This window comes from Phoca vitulina, unplaced genomic scaffold, assembly GCF_004348235.1.
Source record: "Phoca vitulina isolate PV1807 unplaced genomic scaffold, GSC_HSeal_1.0 scaffold41, whole genome shotgun sequence".
Classification (NCBI taxonomy): Eukaryota; Metazoa; Chordata; class Mammalia; order Carnivora; family Phocidae; genus Phoca; species Phoca vitulina.
In genome coordinates this window covers 12,176,162-12,196,452 of record NW_022589744.1, presented here as the reverse complement: position 1 = coordinate 12,196,452, position 20,291 = coordinate 12,176,162, and the positions used below count along the sequence as shown (strand labels likewise).

The 20,291-nt window shown below is 51.8% G+C and overlaps 1 protein-coding gene across 2 annotated transcripts in view; it reads left to right on the top strand.

Moving 5' to 3' along the window:
- UBE2O (ubiquitin conjugating enzyme E2 O) overlaps positions 1-20,291 on the top strand; it is a 57,246-nt gene that overhangs the window by 21,792 nt on the left and 15,163 nt on the right. The window lies entirely within an intron of this gene.

Genomic DNA, 20,291 nt, shown 5'->3' with positions numbered 1-20,291 from the left:
GTCAACTCCCCATGCCTCTCGGGTGACACTGACAATGAGTCTCTTCCACCCAGAGCCCAGCTTTGCCCCGGATTGGGTCTGACTGTCGTGGTTGAATCCCAGCAATCTATGCAGTTTAAAGTTTTTTTGACATTTGCAACAGAAAGCCACATGTCTGCGCAGATAGGTGGCCCCTTGGGGTGACTGGGGGAGTTTCTGATGGAGTTGTGCTTTCTTTTCCCTTCCTACCATTTCGCATTTTAGAATAGCAGTACCGGGAGAGCCCCTCAAAGATGAACTGGTCTCTAAATTAAGTAGGTGGTTGTCGGAACTAAGGATTTCTAATTTTTTTAAATTATTTTTTATTTTATTTTTTTGGGAGAGAGCAAGTGCACCCGAGCGGGGGCGGGGGGTGCAGGGAGAGGGAGAGAGAATCTCAAGCAGACTCTGCGCTGAACACAGAGCCCGTCGTGGGGTTTGATCTCAGGACCCTGAGATCATGACCCAAGCCGAAATGAAGAGTCAGATGCTTAACTGACTGAGCCACCCAGGCACCCCGGATTTCTAATTTTTGAATTTGTGATTTCTTATTTTTGTTACCTTATCATCTTTCTATCTTCGGTTATGTCCCATGGTTATTTTGAAAAATTAAGGTTAAAGATCTCTGGTTGGGGGCGCCTGGATGGCTCAGTTGGTTAAGCGACTGCCTTCGGCTCAGGTCATGTTCCCAGGGTCCTGGGATTGAGCCCCGCATCGGGCTCCCTGCTCCTTGGGGAGCCTGCTTCTCCCTCTCCCTCTGCCTGCCGCTCCCTCTGCTTGTGCTGTCTTTCTCTCTCTGTGTCAAATAAATAAATAAGATCTTTAAAAAAAAAAAAATCTTGGTTGGTGAACATGGTAGATTGAACACATTCATTTATTTCCACTTCCTCCAGAAACCCTTCTAAAATGACATAAATGAATTTTTTAAGTTTCTTTACTTAAGTAATCTCTACACCCAGAGTGGGCCTTGAACTCAAAACTCTACCGACTGAGCCAGCCAGGCGCCCCAGTAAATGAATTTTTTAAATGTGTAAACCTGTGAGGACAGAGAATGGGAGGGAAGACAGTAGACAAAGATTTCAAGTTTTAGAAGATGGAAGGGGGACAAAGACTGAGCAGAGCCGAGGAAGCTAAGACGTTGGTGCCCACGGAGATCAAGGAGCAGCCCCTCAGAATGTCTCAGGAATCGGAGGCACCTGATGTTACCCCAGGCGCAAGTGAGGTTTGGGCCCAAAGACAGAGGGATGGAAGGTACGACTCCGCACCTCTACAGACCCCACCCGAGAGAGCAGAGGTTTGTGCTCCGGAGACGTTGAACCAGAGACTCTGGGCTGAGAGAGCTCAGATGTAGCAAAGGGCAGCATAACTCGGAGATGAAACGTGGATATAGGAAAGTCTGTACACTGGGAGGGGAAGTGTCAGCTGAGTTCCCTGCCTGCTCCCTGCGTGCTGAAACCAGGCCTGAGGCGTGGGAGTGGAGGATTAGCCCTGTCAGAGACAGACCTGCCATTGGTAGGGCTTGGCCGTCCCTCGGAACAAAAGCTAGGTTCTACCCCAGCTCCTGTGATCTGTACGATCCAAAGCCTTGCTTGTGTTTGCAAAGCTCCCATCATCTTACTATTCACGCAGCTTTTTTTATTTTCACTTTTTATCTTGAGAGAGTTAGAGATTCACAGGAAGTTGCAAAACAGCACAGAGAGGTCCCGTGCACCTTTCACCCAGTTTCCCCCCGTGGTTACATCTTACACAGCCACAGACGTTATCAGAACCAGGAAATTGACATTGGCGCGCATACGATGTGTGTGCAGTCTCTGCCATTCTGTCACCTGAAGTTTCATGGAGCCGCCATAGCAGTCAGGATACAGGCTGTTGGGGGCGCCTGGGGGGCTCAGTCGGTGAAGCGTCTGCCTTCGGCTCAGGTCATGATCCCAGGGTCCTGGGATCAAGCCCCGCATCGGGCTCCCTGCTCAGCGGGGAGCCTGCTTCTCCCTCTCCTCCCTGCTCATTCTGTCTCTCTCTCAAATAAATAAATAAATAAAGATATTTTTTTAAAAAAGATACAGAACTGTTCCCTCACCATAAAGATCTGTTGACTCATTTCAAATAGGAGTGGACAGCTAAGGGTCACTGAATGGGTTCTAAAAGCTCCCAACATGAAGGGTAGAGGCTAGAACGAGCAAAGAGAAAGGTGTACCCAGAAGAAACCCTCAGAACACAGTGAATATTTGCCAAGAAATAAGAGCCAGTATTTTGTTAATGAAATAAAACAGTGCTATAAAACTCAGAACAAGGAAGAGTTCTTGGTATTAAAAACATGATGTTAGGGGAGAGAAAAGAGTTGACAAAGACTCGCAGGAAACAGAATGGAAACGTCTGACACCTAGGTCTATAAAGAAAGGAAAAATGAAGGACAGAAATGTATCAAAGAAATCAGGAATGTTTCCAGAATTGATGATCACAGGGTTCCAGGATGGTGAATGGAAAAAGGTCTGGTTGGCACATTGTGTAATTCCAGAACACTGGGGATGAAGCTTGCAAAGAGAGAAAACAGGTCACATACAAAAGATTGGGGAATGAAGATACATCCGATTGTTCAACGTCATGGGAGCCAGAAGGCAGTGGACTGGATTTCCAGTCTCACATGGTAGATGGAGCTAATGTAGAACCACTCCCACCCACTCACTTAGTAATGCCTTAGCAAATATAATAAAGGTTGTAAATCTGGAACTAAGCTTAGAAGAAAGAAAAGGGATAGCAAGAAACCAAAATGAATGAGGGAATTTAAAACCAGAGCAGAGGAGCCTGCTGAGTTGTGATGTCTCTGGGGGGTGTTTATTGGACCTTAAAACAGACCCTCACAATAATAGAGGTTTGGATTTTAATGATCATGTATAGAATTGAAATAGAAATCCCCCCAAAGGGCTCTTCCCTGGTAGAAGGAATAAAAGGAATTCAAGAAGATCCCCCCTGTGGGGCTGGAGAAATGGGCAAGGAAGTTTGTATATTTATTTATTTTTAATTTTTTTTAAGTTTTTATTTAAATAATCTCTATACCCAACATGGGGCTCGAACTCAAGACCCCAAGATCAAGAGTCATATGCTCTTCCAACCAAGCCAGCCAGGCGCCCCAGCAAGGAAGTTTATCATTGCCTCACACTCTGAGGTATTGGGGGAGGTCTCCCGTGAGCAGTTGAAACATCCAGGTTTCAATTCTATATTTATAATCCCCACGTTTTAGGAATCCCCACGCTAGCACCAGACTGTTGATACCATTGGAGCTCCTTGCAGAAGGAAGAGCAAAACTTGTGTTGAATGACCCTTCCACGATGCAGGCCACGTGGAATCCTACCATCTCCGCAAATGATGAGCTCCTACCAGGAATTTACTAAATGTGCAGAAATTATAAGCAAGAGGGGCGCCTGGGTGGCTCAGTCGTTAAGCGTCTGCCTTCAGCTCGGGTCGTGATCCCGGGGTCCTGGGATCGAGCCCCGCATCGGGCTCCCTGCTCTGCGGGAAGCCTGCTTCTCTCTCTCCCACTCCCCCTGCTTGTGTTCCCTCTCTCGCTATCTCTCTCTCTGCCAAATAAATAAAATATTTTAAAGAAAATTATAAGCAAGAGTCAGCTGCTACAACAAACAGGATTTCCAACATTTTAAAACCCCAGGTAATAGGAGAGAGTACAAGATAAATGTTTAAAATGAGTGAAGGGCTGAAGGAAAGCATAAGATGATACATTTATTTTATTTTTATTTTTTTAAGATTTTATTTATTTGATAGAGACACAGCGAGAGAGGAAACACAAGCAGGGGGAGTGGGAGAGGGAGAAGCAGGCTTCCCGCCGAGCAGGGAGCCCGATGTGGGGCTCAATCCCAGGACCCTGGGATCATGACCTGAGCCGAAGGTAGACGCTTAATGACTGAACCACCCAGGCGCCCCAACAATACATTTAAAAGGGCTTTTTTTTCTTTAAAGAACCTAAAAGACCTCCAGAATGAAAATTCTAATTGAATTTAAAACCCAGTGGAAGTGTTAAAGAGCAAAGTAGACACACCCCAGGAGAGAATTACATGAACCGGAAAAGAGATCTGCAGAAGTGAAGTAGAATTCAGCTCAGAGAGAGAGTATGCAAGGAAGAGAAGTAACCAGCAAGAGCACAGGATGAGAGAGGGCCCAACCTGTGTCTAATGGGAGTTCTCCCAGGAAAAAAGAGCATCTGAAAAGCAGCTTGGGGGGGGGGGGGGAAATACAGATTACTACCAGGGCTCAACAGTGAGGCCCAGCAGAGGTCTGAGTAGTAGCTTAGAGGCCAGACCAGAATGGAAAAACCCTTCAGCGTGCTAAGGAAAATACGTTGTTAACTTAGTTTTCAGTAACCCCCTTTTATTCAATAGTGAGAACAAAATAAGGCATTTTCACAGAAAGAAAAAATGGAGTTTATTCACTATCAGACCTTCACTGTACTTAAGGAAGAAGGAAACCAAACGCAGGAGAAAGGAGGGGGACAAGAAGGAAAGGTGTACGAGGACACTGGGGAGTGCAGGGGCGGATCTAAATAAACATTAACTTAGGAAACATCATTAATGAACACATTCTAAGATCTTTGAACTGTTTGGGAAGAGTAGGAGGGGTATTGATGTGCTTCAGCCTTTCTGAGTCAAGTAGAGGTATTAAAATATTAAGGGTAACCATTTAAAAAGTAGAAATAGGGCACCTGGGTGGCTCAGTCGGTTAAGCGACTGCCTTCAGCTCAGGTCATGATCCCAGGGTCCTGGGATCGAGTCTTCTCCCTCTCCCACTCCCCCTGCTTGTGTTCCCTCTCTCGCTGTGTCTCTCTCTGTCAAATAAATAAAAATAAAAATAAATAAAAAGTAGAAATAGGCCTGCAAGCTTTCAAACCAATAGAGGCAAAATACTCAGAATTATAAAAACTAGGTCATTCCCCTAGAAAAAAAGAGAGCAAAGAAAAAATATGGTAGGTAGAAGGCCCTAAAGGTAACAGAAATAAATCCACATGATCACAGTGAATATAAACAGAGTAAACATGCCACTTAGGATAGGTCGGAGGACAGTAGAGCAAAGCCCTCAACGTTCTGAGGGAATTCCGAATCTAGGCAGACTACCCAGCAGGGAATTTTTTTTTCAGGCATACGAGGACTGGACAAAAAAAAAATGTGCTTCCCATGGACCCTTTCTCCGGAAGCTGGTGGGAGGTGTGCTTCACCAAAACAAGGGGGGTTTTCTGGGATCTGGGAAACAAGAGATCCCTTGTTTCCTTGCTGCAAAGGGAAGTCCGTGATGGAGAGGCAGTGTGGAACTCCACAGGAGGACGGTCTCCAAGAAAGGCGCAGCCCAGAAAACCCCTGACGGATTACTTGAGCACGTTTGGAAAAGTTAGGGATAGGTTCTTGGCAGAATCACCGGTAGCCACGCGGGTTGTATGTGTTGGCAGAGTGCCCCTTGGGTCAGCTCCGCGCTCTCTTCACTCCGATGGCATGTCTGTATTGTCTCAGAGCCGCAGAACTGTTGAAGGGCGGGCCCGAGGTCCGGGGCTGTCGGAGGGAGGGGGAGAGACAGCGTGCAGGTAATGTCTGCCGTTAACAGGGTAGGAGTTAGAGATGCAAGCATACCATTTATAGATGCGGCGGAATATTCTACCCACCAAAACATAGAAAGTGGTTGCCTCGGGCGCACCACTGAGACAGTGAGACGGGGCTGCTCTTTTGTGTTGTTATGCCTTTGGTACTCGTTGTTGCTGCTGCTGTTGTTTTTAAGAATGTTTGTTTTAAAAATAATGCAATATATGTTAAGAAAGAAAAAAAGAAGAAGAAGAATGTAGCAGGAGGGGAAGAATGAAGGGGGGGAAATCGGAGGGGGAGAAGAACCATGAGAGACGATGGACTCTGAAAAACAAACTGAGGGTTCTAGAGGGGAGGGGGGTGGGAGGATGGGTTAGCCTGGTGATGGGTATTGAGGAGGGCACGTTCTACATGGAGCACTGGGTGTTATACGCAAACAATGAATCATGGAACACTACATCTAAAACTTATGATGTAATGTATGGGGATTAACATAACAATAAAAAATTTTAAATTAAAAAAAAAAAAGAATGTTTGTTTTAAGAACCAACACTGTTCAATAACAATAGAGTAGAAGCCCGGGCACCTGGGGGGCTCTGTGGGTTAAGCATCCGACTCTCGATTTCGGCTCAGGTCATGATCTCAGGGTCATGAGATCAAGCCCCACGTCAGGCTCTGGGTTGGGCGTGGAGCCGGCTTGGGATTCTCTCTCCCTCTCCCTCTGCTCCTTCCCCACTTCTCTAAAAAAAAAGAAGAAGAAATACAGTATAAGCCTACATATGTAATTTTAGATTGTTTTTAGTGGCCATGTTAGAAAAATCCAAAAAGGAACAGGTGAAATTAATTTTAATGTTTTATTCAAACTAGTATAGATCCAGGATATCATTTCGGCATGTAAGGGATGTAACCTGTTCGTGAGGTGATCTGTGTTCTTCATACTCCGTCTACGCCTCCTGTCTGTGCTCCAGCACATCTTCCCTCAGACCTGGTCACGTTTCAGGTGCTCCGTATCCAAGGGTGGCCATGGCTGGCCTGTGGGACAGTGCAGGTCTGACCCAGGGACGATGGAGAAGCCCATTCTGGCGGGTAGCTCCTGACCCTGGTTTCTTTCTTTGGCCCAAGCATCCCTCCTTCAAATTCTCCACAGACATTTGGAGTCATCATGCGTTCTCGTGGAAGTTCTAGACTCGGAGACAGAAATAATCCTGGGCTTCCCTTTTCTGTCCTGGAATTTGTTTCCCGCTTTCCTCATAGATCCTGTTTCTAGTGCTGCTCTGAATCTTTTCAAAATTCTCTACGTTCTGTGAGTGTAATAATCAAAACTGGGGTTAAAGTACTGTTGACAGGCTGACAGACTCGGCGCAGTGAAGCCGCCTCACCTTCCAGGTTGTGCGTCTTTTCATGTGGCTCTTGCCTGTTCAGCACGAGTGCTCCTTCTCAGATCGCGGTTGCCTGTGTAGTGGTTCTTTCTGTGTGGACGCCCGTCAGAGCTGTCACATTAGACCAGAAGGCTGCTGGTACTGGGGGTTGGGAGCTGAGCCGCTGGGCAGCAGAGGTCCCAGGAAACGGATTCTGGGCTTGCTGTTTGGAAAGCCCAGCCTCCCAGAGGCAGCGGGGTTTCTGACTGAGAGCCTCTGGGGTGCAGGCGGCTGGGCTCTCGTGCCTTCGTAGACGCTGTGCTGCTGAGGCTGCCCCGGTGGGTTCCCTCTCGGGCCTGAATCTTCACATTCGTCCTCCACCATCTCTCCGGCGGCTCCTCAGGTGCACCTGTCGTCCACCATGTGGGTTCCTGGCACCGTGCCGGGGATGCGGTGGTGAGCCGTGCCTGCCCTCGTGGGGTTCACAGTCTAATGAAGCAAACAGGTGGTAACAGATGCAGGGAATGGAGAGTGGCGTGGAGAAGAAGTGGGGGTGCGTAGAGAATGTGTAGAGAATGAGGAGAAGTAAGTCCAGATGGGTGGTCGAAGAAGGCCTTTCTGGGTAGGTGACATCTGAGCAGAGACTTGAGTGCAGCCATCTGGATAAACATAAAAGCCCTGCTTGTCCTCTGTGGCAACTCCCACTGCCCCCAGCCTGGCACTCCCCAATATGTAGCTGCTTGTGGAACTACCTGTCCTCCCCGCCCTCTCTTGGCTCTGCCGGGGCTGAGTCTCTCTAGTTGCCGTGTTTCACTGGCATCAGACACAGCGTAGGTGTTTCGTTGGTCGCCCGAGTGGCTGGCTGGATGGTCTGTAGTCGATCAAGTGAGCAGCATATCCTAACTCTCAAAGGAAGCACTCCCGATGCCAGAGCCCAGACTTCTCTACGGGGCAGGCTCTGTCCCAGCCCGGCCCCTGTGAGAGGAGAGGACCGGAGCTGCAGCCTGAGGAAAGTGGGTTAACATTAGACGCCCCAGCACACCTCTCCCTGTGTAGCTCATCAGCAGTTCCTGTACGCCGTCTACTGTTTGGGGACGGTTCAGACTCCTCAGAAACGGTTGGGAAAGCACGGGCAGGCGGCACGAGAGGGAAATCGATTTTGATTACTTACTAGTTGCCCCCCCGTGTCCTGGCTCCTCCCGTGGCTTACTCCACGTAGGGATCTCAAGGCCACCGCCGCCGGCCTGCCTCCACCCTTCTGTGGCTTCTGTGGCCCTATAGCAGGGCCCTTGAGACATCTTCATCTATCTGTCCCTGTCTTCCTCCACTTAGAAGTGGTGGTCCTTGAGAAGGCCTGGGTACAACCTGCTAGAGAGGGAAGGGTTCTTCGGATGCCAGTCTGGTGTTGCCTCTGGTTCTTCTTCAGACTCTCAGTCCCGCAGCCTGTTGGCCAGCTCCCAGGACCCAGGGATTAAGGGAAACAGCCAGCCCAGATAGGGGAGATAGGAGAGCTGAGATGTTTATTCCACAGAAGCTGTAAGCCATGCCCCAGAAGGTCTCTAGCCCGTCTAGACCCTTGGGTTCAGCTGTAAACACTTGTTGTGGCTGTGATGTTCTCGTTCCCTGGTAGAGGGCCAAAGGGCATGTTAGAAGTCTACAGTACCAGTAGGTATTTCATCCTTGCCTCTTTTTCCAGTGCGTGCTGGTGAGTCCTTCCCACTTTCCCAGCCATGCCAGTTACGATGAATTCTGCCCAGAACCCAGCTGCTAAGTATTTGTGCTCAATTTTGTTAGAAATCCTTGCTCAGAGGCAGGCTACCTGCTTCTGTCCTGACCTAATTCTGGTAACATGGGGAGCTGAGGAAAGGAAGGCTCGGTTGTCGTGGTTGGCCCCGCAGTGGTGAGGCTGTGTCTGCTGACTCCCGGCAGCCGGGTCTGCCTGTCTCTGGGGCCGTCTGTGGCCCTGGCATGGACGGTGTGGATCAGGCCAGTTTGCAAGGCGGGCCGCAGTTTGGGATCATCCAGCTGTCAGGACCATCGCTGACTGATGCAAGACCCAGCTTGCTTTCCATCCCAGGGTCTTGTGTGTCTTCCTCCTTGGCTTGCTGTGCCTTTACCAAGCTCCTGCTTCCCTGGGGGCGGGGGATGTTTGCATCCCTGTTCGTCTTGGAAAGATGTCGTTTTAGAATTGAGGAAAGCGGAGAACCATCAGTGTTTGGCATAGTCATTCTGGGAAGGACCGAGACGCCTGCCTGCCCCTCCGGGATGGATTCAGCTTACCTGCTGTGGGGTGGCTCAGCTGTGTGTCTGGGGAGAGATGGCCGGGTGGGGGTGGGGGGAGTCTGTACGGTCTTCTTGGCTCTGCGCTCACAGGTATGATAAAAAACAAAAACTCCATGGGAAGATTGGCCACCCTGAGCCCCACACACTCCACCCCTACTTCAGTGAGAACCTGGCCCCTCAGCAAAGAATCGGCCTTGGATCAGGGCCCTGGTGTGTTATTTTTACTGCCTTTTCCTACCATATTTGCATTTTTAAAAATAGCAGTGCTGAGTGGATCCCTTGTCAGAGTCTGCTTCAGAAGGTAGGATGCATTTTGCAGAGTGTGGCTATTGATTAGCAGCTGATTCTCAGTGTTTGGGAGCGTGGCCCGAAGGAGATGCAGGTGTTGTGGGGGGAGGTAAAACTGGATGTCACAAGCCACTGTGGAAATGAGGTGTCAGCTCTTCGTTGACTGAAGATTACGTCATCTTGAAGATCACGTCCTATTTCTGTGGGCTCACGGTAGGAAGGTGAAGAAAGAGAGCAGGAGCATCTGTAAGCTGAGGTCCTGGTAGCTGTCTTGGAGCATTTGGACCAGACGGTGATGCACCCTTCACGCCACGGCTCTTCTTTCTCAGATTTGGAGCCACCTTTTATGTACCAGCTCATGCCCATCCAGAAACGTGTCCTAAAAATCAAGTTCTTGTGGCTGCCTTCCTGCCTGGAAGTCTTTAAGGTGGCAAAACCGTGTCCTCCAGGTGTCCGAGGATGCATCTGTTCTTTTTTGCCACCTTGGTAGCAGCTGGCCTGGGTCAGGTCCCTTGTCTCTGGTCAGTGGGGGTTTCGTGCTAAACGCTGTTATAGAGCCTAGGCCTCTGTTCTTGGCGTCTGTGTGGTATCTGGCCTGGACTAGGGTCTGGACCACCTGAGCAGAGGTCGGTCAAAGTGGGGGCTGCGTTGCTTTGATAACCTGGTGCCTGTGTGTCTGTTCAAGGGCTGAACCACAAGTGTGTCAGGGAAAACTGAGGCGAGGAGCGGTAATCAGGCAGAACTCACTTTGTTAATTATTTTAATCACCTTGTTTATGAATCTTGGTCCTCAGACTTATATGTTAAAAATATTGTTTTAAGTAAAAACAGATGTCCCTAAGTCATTGGGGTTCTATTTTGTTGTGGAAGAAAGGGAAACTTACTGGTTGGAGCAGCACTGTTTGAACCATGCTGATTATCAGACTTACCCAGGCAGTGTTAAGGAGTGCATTCCTGGCTCCACCCAGAGATTTATTCATTAGGTTTTGGATTAAAACAAAAAAAGAGTCTGGTGTGTGTGTGGGGTGTGTGTGTGTGGGGGTGTGTGTGGGGTGTGTGTGTGTGTGTGTGTGTGTTATTTAGAGGGGGGCAGAGGCAGATGGAGAGAGAATCCCAAGCAGCCTCCACACCCAGCACAGCCCGACACAGGGCTCGACCTCACAACCTCAAGATCATGACCTGAGCCAAAATCAAGAGTTGGACGCTTAACTGTCTGAACCACCCAGGCGCCCCAGAGTCTATTTTAAAAAAAGTGCTGAGGAGGGGCGCCTGGGCGGCTCCGTCGTCAAGCGTCTGCCTTCGGCTCAGGTCATGGTCCCAGGGTCCTGGGATCGAGCCCCGCATCGGGCTCCCTGCTCCGCGGGAAGCCTGCTTCTCCCTCTCCCACTCCCCCTGCTTGTGTTCCCTCTCTCACTGTGTCTCTCCCTGTCAAATAAATAAATAAAATCTTAAAAAAAAAAATAAAAAGCGCTGAGGATTCTGATGAATACCTGCCTTAGAACTTTAGTCCTCCTCCTGAGAGACCTGCTGAGGCCGCCTCTCTTTCCTCATAATCTTTTGCTGTTTCAACACTGCTAAATTAAATATCTGGACTTCCTCCACACTATTTTTATGGGGCCATTTGTTGGTTTCCACCAGTTGCCCTTCAAAGACCAGCACGGTGGTGTGTGGTCAGCCCAAACACCACCTTGCAGCTGCTGATTGTAAGGCCTGGCGTCTAAAAGTGGGTGTCCTGTAGTGCAAATGAATTGTGATCTTTTGCTCTCAGGAAACGTGTCCTCCTTCAGGTCTGTGATAATATGAATTCTGACTGAGAGGTCCTTCCTACGTGGAACCTAGAGGGGCCCAGACGAGGGAAAGAAGTCTCATGCCTGACAGTACAGAAAGGGGTCGCTGGGAGACCTAGGTTCTGTGTGCTGGTGTCTCTCCCGAGTTACCCTTTCCTGACCCCGCAGGGGCACCCTGGAGCAGCATGGGGGGGGCGGCTCTTCTGTCCAGGAGGTGGGACAGCTCTGTGACTATCCCTGCACATTTCCTGTCTGAAATGGGGAGAAGCCCTTCCCCTGAGGCGGCAGTGGGGGGTGAATGAGGGGTGTGACACGCCTAGACACGCCTTCCTCCTCCTCCTCCTCCTCCCCCCCCACCCCTCCCCCAGGCCTGAGATGACCTGCCTGCTGGACCCCCTTGGTCCAAGCAGGGCTGCTCGCCCCCGCACGCCAGAGCCTGGGTAGGACTGTCTGCCAGTGTTAGGGCGGTCCCCGCAGACCCAGCCGAGAGCACTCTGTCCTGCTCTCTGATTCACGCTCCGTCGGATCTCTTCATCACTGTGGGTGGGTGTGTCCGCACTCATTAAAAGGAGGGGAGAATTTTCACCGTATGAACAAGAACACAGTTATTTGCATACTATACGATTTCCTGTGGGTTTTCTTGAAATAGCTCCCCTGGTGTACCTAAAATCCTTCAATTTATAAAAGACTTTTTAGTAATGGCATCTAAATCAAAATGCACCTTTACGTTAATTTTTGCATCTTGTTTCAGTCTTGGTAAACACCATTTCGTGTATTTGCTTTCTCCAGCTGAACTGTAAGTTCCTCGGAGGAGAAACTGTCAGGAGCCTGGTTTAGGCTGTGCCCTGGCGTGCCTGGCATGGGGCTTCCCCAGACTGGGTGGACGAGGGACATCTTTCCGTTCAGCCTGCTTACTTGGGGGTCTGTGGGGATGCACACTCCAGACAGGCCACCCGTGTGGCCCCTCAGCAGTGACAGCTGTGGGCAGGTGGTGGCAGCTGGGCTCCTGGAGATGTTGCAGGGAACAAGCTTAAGCCGGAAGAGCCTGGAGCTTGTCCAGCCCAGGGCTGTCATTCCGGATGCGGCATCTCACACCCAGGGAGGTAAGAGGACGTCCTCAGTGCACGGGCTGGGGGCATGCTCTCTCGTTGTGACAGTAGGGTAGAGGGATTCTTCCGCCAGTCTCGGCGATTTTCCTGTTCCGTTCGCAAGTATTTTCAGTCCCAGCTCAGTGAAGCATCCTATCCTGACATGAATTGCTGTGGGTGAGCTTTGGGTAATTGGCATCGGAGGGGTGGGCAGTCAAGATTCTTCAGACTTAACGACCAAACTGAGAGGTAGCATCAGCCCCCAGGAGCCATTCCATCTGTGCCAGAGTTACCAGGCCATCTGGTGCCCGGGTGATGTGCAGTAAGTACCCCAGGATAGGTGTTCATTTCGTCTGCCTTGAAATGGTAACTACAGGTGTTGGAGAAACAAGCAGAGGTTGGTGTGGGTTCAGGGAGATTATGTTTCTTCTGCGCGGGGTCCCTCGTAGTTGAGTGGGCCTGGCCTGCCCCACTGGACTCAGAGACTGTCCCTTTGAGCTACTTCTCCTCCCTTGTTGCCTTTAAGATGCCAGTTAGAATAGCCAGGATTGGGGTCGTCTTTTCGGAATGCCCTCCTGGGGACAGGGCCCTCCCTCCCTCTATCCTGATATCCTCTCTGTTAAGATCCTCTGTTACGTGAAGAGAAGGTACGGTGCACACAGGTCCCCCAGAGACCGGAGACTTTGTTCCCCTGTGGATTCCGAGGCAGCAGGGCTGGGGTGGGGCCTGAGAGTCTGCATTCCAGGGAGCTCTGGGAAGATGGTGGGGCTGCCGTCAGAGGCCACCCTATGAGTGTCAGCTGTCATCGCTCCAGGGCTGTGCCTGAGGGCCACGCCGTACGCTGTGCGCGCCCCATGAGGAAGGACCAGCTAGCAAGAACTGGAGTCCCGTGGCCGGGGTCGCCTTGGGGAGCTCCCTCCCTCTGCGAGCCTTCGGGCTCCTCTGTGGGGCGAGAGCGCAGGGAATGGCGGTGCCCCTCGGAGGTTGAGAGGTGTGGCAGAGGGAGCCCACGTCGGCTCCTCCCTGTTCCGCGCAAGCTCAGTAAAGGTCTGTCATCGTCCCCTGAGCCGAGCTGACCCCCGGGGGTGTAAGTGGGGTGGAGGTCTGGAAGGCAGTGTTGAGGCCCTGAGCCCTCTCTGCGCCTGGGCAGTCGGCCTGCCGCCTGCTTACTCCCAGGGGTGCCGGGCAGCGCAGGACAGCAGCCTGGCCACGGGAGCCGCTCGCAGTCGTGTTTACTGTCTGGTCTTCTGCCTTCTGGTCGTACTTCCTGAGCAGGGAGGTTTCCTCCTAAAGCTTCCCATTTGTACCCTCCCTTCCAATCCAGGAGGCCCCGGGCTGTTTTGTCTTTTTGAAAGGTCGACAAGCCTGGGGCCAAGACGAGGGGACAGTGCGGGGTTCTTTCTCCATGCCGCCTCTGGCCGCCGAATGCAAGAACCACCCCCCCAAACACCAGGGCATCTGCGGAGACCCAGCTCTGCCGCCCAGGCTCCCGCTGACCTGCCGTCAGCCGCAGCTCCGCAGTCCTGCCCCCTCACTTAGCGGCCGTTGGACGCCGTCCCCTTGCTCTGTCCCCTGGGGCAGGCTGTGCCTCCAGGCCATTCCAGCAAGCCGGGAGGCTGCAGCTGCATTTTCCGGGCAATGGTGCAGTCATGCTGCATTGCCCAGCCCCAACTGCAGCTTCTGGTCTGGGGTGTGTGATCAGAGAGGGGGTCCCCCTGGGGGTGGAGAGTACAGAGGCCTGGAAATTTTCATCTGAAGCCGAGGACGTGGTGGACTTCCCTTGCCCTTAGTTCCTGTGCAGCCTGGCCCTTCCCGCCCTCCCCCACCTACCATCCAGGGGCAGGAACTTTTGTCTCCCCACCCAGCTAAGCAGTACACGTACTTGTGTATAAATGTTTTCACCTATTTTCATTTTGTCCCCCCATCTAAATGTATGTTCTTTAAATACAAGGCACATTCCTACAGATTTTTATTCTTGTCTCGTTCTGAATCCGTAGGAAACACTAAAAAATTATGAAATTAATTGACCTGAGTCTACGGTTTTAGCAGAACTTCTGATGAATGGTTTCTGTAGCACATGATTGACAGAATTTTCTAGTTAGGGGCACTGAGCTTTGTCTTTTCTTCCATACTGCCCAGCCAGTTCCAGCTGTCCTCTCTCCTCCCCAGGCATGTGAGGCCCTCTGGCCATTTGTGTTTTGCTGGTAAAACCTTCTATCCTCAGGTGGGCAGCTTGCTGATTGTTGTCAGAAGTTGTCAGGGGCTAGCCGTATGACGGTCAACTGCTCTGAGAAGGTCCTTACCCCGGCATACGCTAGAATCCCTGACCAGTCATATCCCCAGACCTAGTGTGAACTGGGAACTCGGACTTAGAAAGAAGTCAGAAGAGGAGCCTAGCTTCACCCACAGTGCCACTTCCTGCCCCCTCCAGTTTTCCTGTTCTGAAAGCCACTACACTGACGTCTTTAAGTGATGCCGGAAAGAGTTCAAGGTGCCCCACCCCCACGGTGTCTATATGTGAACATATAGATCCTGGATTTTTTGTTTATTTGCTTATTTTTGGCTCCAGACCAACTTCTGATGAGAAGAGAAGTCTCTTTCCCCTTGATGTAACTGGCTGGAACCCTAGCCAGAGAGAGAACCAGCAGAGCCGGGCATGGGGACTGGGCAGATAGGTAGGTAGGGTGGGCGCTCTCAGACTTTTTGAAAGTGACCTGCCGTAGAATATACATTTTACATCGTGACCAAGGACACGTGTGCATTATATATCGCAGCTGGAAAGGTTTTCTCTGAACGGTACCTAGCCTTACTATGTGTCATGCGTATAGATACTTTCCTTTTTTCCCCCCCTAGTGCTGGCCGTGACCCCCTAAATTGATTCCATAACCCACTAATGGGTCACAGCCCACAGTTTGAAAAACACTGCTCTAGGGAGCATCCCATTCTGGGATTTCCAAAGCTTATTCCAGTCTGGCGTAAGTGGCTTCTCTGCCCACCCAGGTGCATTTGCACTGGAGGGGAAAGAGTTAAGGTCTCTGTGCCAGGTCCGTGTAAATTCTTTAAAGACGGTGTGCACTCCTTATATTTGTATGTTCTTCGCTAGCCCTGAATCTACAGGAAGCACAGGAAAAACTAATTGACCTCAATTCTAGGTCTCAGCAAAGTTCCTATGGAATGGTTTTCTCTGTTCTCACCCCCGCCAAAACGGAGTCAGGCTGAGGGGCTTCTCAGCTGAAGGAGCATCTGTATGTGCGCTCACAAGCACGCCCCCCCCCCACCTCCCCGCCTTCTGCTGATGGGCTTCCCCTCCTTGTGCGGTGCGGTGCTCGCGGCGGACCGGACCCACGGGCAGCGTGGTTAGGCCCTCAAGCTCAGGGATGGACGGCATCAGAAGTGTCTGTGATCTCAGCTGAAGGGGCGGGGGTCTGGTTAGGAGGCCCTGGGGTCCCCAACACAAGTGGAAGGCCCGTTGACCCGTTTTCACCTTTCTCTAGTATGCCGCCGTATGGCGGGCAGGAGGGATGGTGTTTTGCAGGTTGTTCTACCCCTTGGGAAGTAGTAAGCCTTTAGAAATTTCCAGTGCTGGTCTGACCTCATATTCCTTTCAGGACTCTGTTCTTTGAGTCCTGGCCTAGGTAAACAGCCTCCTTCCTACGTGTGTCTGCTGGGCCACTTACCCCTCTCCCCGCCTTCCCCTCCCCAGGCAAAGCAGCAAGGCAGCTTGTTTTTCTTTTCCAAAGAAAGATTCTGGTTTCCTTGCTGAGCACCGTGAGGCTTCTGAGAGGTCTCCCCGAGGCCTCAGGCCCAGCTCAGTCCAGCGAAGTTTAGTAAAACCTCACTCTGAATACAGACCCAAATCGGGACCACTGTAGGCTGTCCCCAGTTTTCCATTTGCTTACCAGGGGCACAGTGTGGGGCTGGCCATCAGCTGGTCCTTGTAAGCTGAGACTTTATGAAGCCCTCCTGGGTGCTTGGCACGATGCTGAGCCTTTTGAGTTTGAAGCTGTTCCCAGTTGTAAGTTGAAGGTCTGGTATTGAGAACATCACTAACTCCCAGGAAAGACCAGCTTGGTTTTCCTCCAGTGGGACTGAAGGAGAATACTCACATCTCCTCTGTTTGGCCTTCTCCGGAGTCCGACAGGAGAGGACAGTGGTCGGGTGTGTGGATTCTGGCCTTGACACAAAGGCTTAGGCACCTTTAAGCTCCTCCTTGCCTTTTGTTGGGGACTTCCTGCCACTTCCCCCCTCACACTGGGAGCCCAGTGCTGGTGCCACCGACCAGGAATTAAGCCACCTTTTCTCCCTACTCCTCTTTACAGCAGGTTCTCCACCCAACAGCCAGAGGATCCTTTCAACATTATTGTCATGCCTGCTCTCTGCTCTGAGCCCTGCAGGGGCTTCCATCTCCATGAGGATGGAACCTCAAGTCCTTCCTGCGGTTCTTTCTCTAAAGCCTGAGTGAACCAGCGTCATCTCCCACTGCTCTCCTTGCTGGTCTTCGAACACACGGGGCGCACGGGTCTTTATGGCGGCCCTCTCTCTGCTTGGAAAGCGCACTCCCCTATTATACTTTGATCTCTGGGCAGATGTCACCTTGGAGTGGCCTTTCCTGACCAGCTATTTAAAATAACTCACTCGTGCTTCCTCCCATTCCGTCTCTCACCCCTGCCCTTGCACTGCCTTGTTTTTCTGAATGGCACTTAGCACCACCTGACGCGCTCGCGTGTTTGTGCGCAGGCGTGTGTTTGTGCGTGTGTGTTTGCGTGCGTGTTTTTGTGTCTGCGCGTGTTTACACGTGCGTGTGTCTGCGCGCATGTGCATCTCCTCCACTGCGCTAGAATGTAAGCTTCGTGAGAGCCGCCGGCACTGTGTCCCCAGCGCCTGGCAGTGGGAGGTGCTCAGTCATCGTTGCTCGGATGAGTCACCTCCTCCAGAGCAGTGCCAGTGTCCCTGCCCCGGAGGGCAGCGGTGGTGTCAGATGCTTGTTTCCAGAGCAGGCAGGGGCCCCGCAAAGGATGCCCCACAGTCACGTCCCAGGATTGTCGGAGGTAACGCATGCCCCTTTAAAAGCCAGCCATAGTTCCTTCTCACTGAGGGACACGTTAACGTTTTGGTATGGTATCTTGTTTTTTCCTGCTCAGAAGCCTCTGACAGCCACACTGTCCCTCAAGAATTGGTGATAGTCACCACTGCGTTCTAGAGCCAGTAATGACAGTTGAAATCTGCCCGTCCCCACCTCAGATCCCACCCTGGAAACTGTTTTGTTTTGTTTTGTTTTTTCACTGCAGTCAGGGTGCACCTAACAGAAAAACATGGCTTTGTGTGGGGACTAGGTGAGCTCCCGAATCCCGCGTTTTCATAGAGCGGGCACAGCGCCCCCTCGTGCTGGCTCCGGCCCCTGCCGTCTGGGTGCCTGACCTCTTCCGTCCCAGAAATGAACAGAGCGTGGAGTGCCTAAGAATCACTGTCTTTTACAACGTGTGGACCCGCCAGGAATATGTTTTACCCTGCTCTTATCTCTGCAGCTCCGGGGAGGGATGAGCTTGTTGTATAGTTAAGAGAATGGCCTCTGGAGCCAGACTGCCTGAGTTCCAGTCAGGGTCCACCTGTGTGGAGCTGTGTGACCGTGAACAAGTTTCTCGTCTTCTCTCCGTGTCAGTTCACCTGTCTGTAAGATGGGGACGGCAGTAATAGTATGCTTCATAGCACTGTGGCTAAAACACCCAAAGTGCCGAGAAAACTGCTTGACACATAATAAGCACCAGTTGCTGTAGCTAGAGGACACCCGAGCTCCCGAGCCCCCGGGAGCACAGCGGTGCCCTCCAGAGGGGGGATATGGGGAGCCTTCGTGAGGCAGGTAGCACATGATGGGAACGGGGAGAGGAAGGGGGCGTTTGGAAGGAACTGTGCAGTGGAGAGGCACACAGATGGGAGAGGGCTGGCTTGTGTGGACGGAAGTAGTGCCCCGTGTGCGTGGGACATAGGGATTTGGGCAGGAAAGTGGTGAAAGATAAGGGAGAGCCTTGCAAGTTGTTCAGAGCCCTTCTAGACACTCTCTTCTCATTTTCTGAAATTCCCGAGGGAGGGCAATACAGTCAGAGGAGTGGCCACCACACCCCTTTCTTCTCCTTGTTGCTTAACTCTGCTCCACTCCCAGCATTGTCAGGGTTTTGGAGAAATGTCTCTCCTTGTCGTGGAAGGTTGTTAGAAGAGCCTGAAGACCAAACCTCATGGTGGAGTGGACTCTGGCAAAAGGCCAGGCACAGGTCCAGAGAGCCACGTCCAGAGGAGTGTTTGCCAACCAGGCCCCCTCTCCTGAGAACACTGAACTGCTACCCTGCTTCTGGCCTTCCGGTGATGCCAGCCTTCGCTAGTGCGTCGTTCCTGCTTCGGCCTCACAGCGGGAGCCTCAGTTTCCCCTGTGCACTCAGGAGCGTGTCCCACAGCCAGGATGCTGCGAGTCTGGGCAGTGTGCCATCGATTCCGGATCCGTGCCTGTGCCACTCCCGTGCGGCTCTGTCAGGGACCGACACAGACCCCGGGTGGGGACACCATCTGCAGACTCAACTGGGGGCTTTTCTCAGGGACCCCTGAGCAGGCAAGGCAGCCCGTGCCTGAGACCTCAGCTCACACCAAGGATGGCGTCCCCCTGCCCCGCACAGCACGGTCCCTCTCCCATTGGGTTTCCTGGCACTGCGACTTTGGTTTCTATGGCAGCTTGGAAAGACCTGCAGTTGTGGCTTTCTGAAGTCTAAACTAAGAGCAGAGGTTTGAGATAGGGTGGGACAGCACTGAAAATACCGTGTCCCAGACCAGAGCTTTGGGCACAGAGGGTCATGGGATAGGAAGTTCTTTGAGTTAGAAAAGTGCCACCATCATCCCAGCAGGCCCTTAGCAGAGCTCCCTGTGGGTCCTCCCAGACTCCTGGGATCTCTGAGCAGAGCAAAGAAGAGCCTGAACTCAGAGGGTCTCCAGCCTGTGGCCTGGGGGACAGTGGAGTCAGGTGGAGTGATCACATCTGGCATTTGCTGAGCACTAACCGTGTTCCAGGCGCCCTGGGATCATCTTTGCTCTCATTGCCTTCTTAATCCCCTCACCCACTGCAAGATGGCTGTTCCCACCCCGTTTTGTACATGTGGATGTAAGCGATTTGCCTGAGGTTTCAGAGCTGACATGTCTAAGTGTCTGGCTCAAGGACCCCTGAGTTTAACACCTGGGCTCACTCTTGTCTGGATCACGTAGGATTTTCCACGTAGGAAAATCTCTATTGCTTGTCATTGGTGGAGCCCATTGCTTCCCCCTTTACTTGTTGGGTTTTTTTTAAGGTTTTATTTATTTAAGTCACCTCTGCACCTAGCATGGGCTTGAACTCAGGACCCAAGATCAAGAGTCACATGCTCTTGACTGAGCCCACCAGGCGCCCCTCCCCTTTAGTTTTTTGTAAGTCATATCCTCCTGATAGCAGGGTTGTCTTAGCCATCATTGCCACAATTTCAGGGACCTTGAGTCAGTGTCTTCCTTTTTAGTGTCTCCGTTCTCTTTTCATGGTGGCCACCTTTCCATGGCCCAGGCCTTGGAGTGGGGGCAGTGATCTTGAGGAGTCTTAGGTTGGCTTTTGAGAGAACAGCTCTCGCATCCCTGTGGTTTGGGATGGTGGGGGTGCCCATCCAGAGGAGGTGGGCAGTCACAGAGCCTCACCCGGTACTGCGGCCCCCGGTTTACGGAGCCAGCAAGGAAGACACGCTGGCCTGGTGGAGAACCATCTTCCGCCTGGGCCGTTGGAGGGGGCCCCGGTGCCTGGCAGAGGGAGGGGACAGCTCTCGAGAGGCCCGGCTGTCCTCAGAGGCCGCTGCTGCAGGGGGTTTGCAGAGGGATGGGTCAGGTGCTCGCCGTG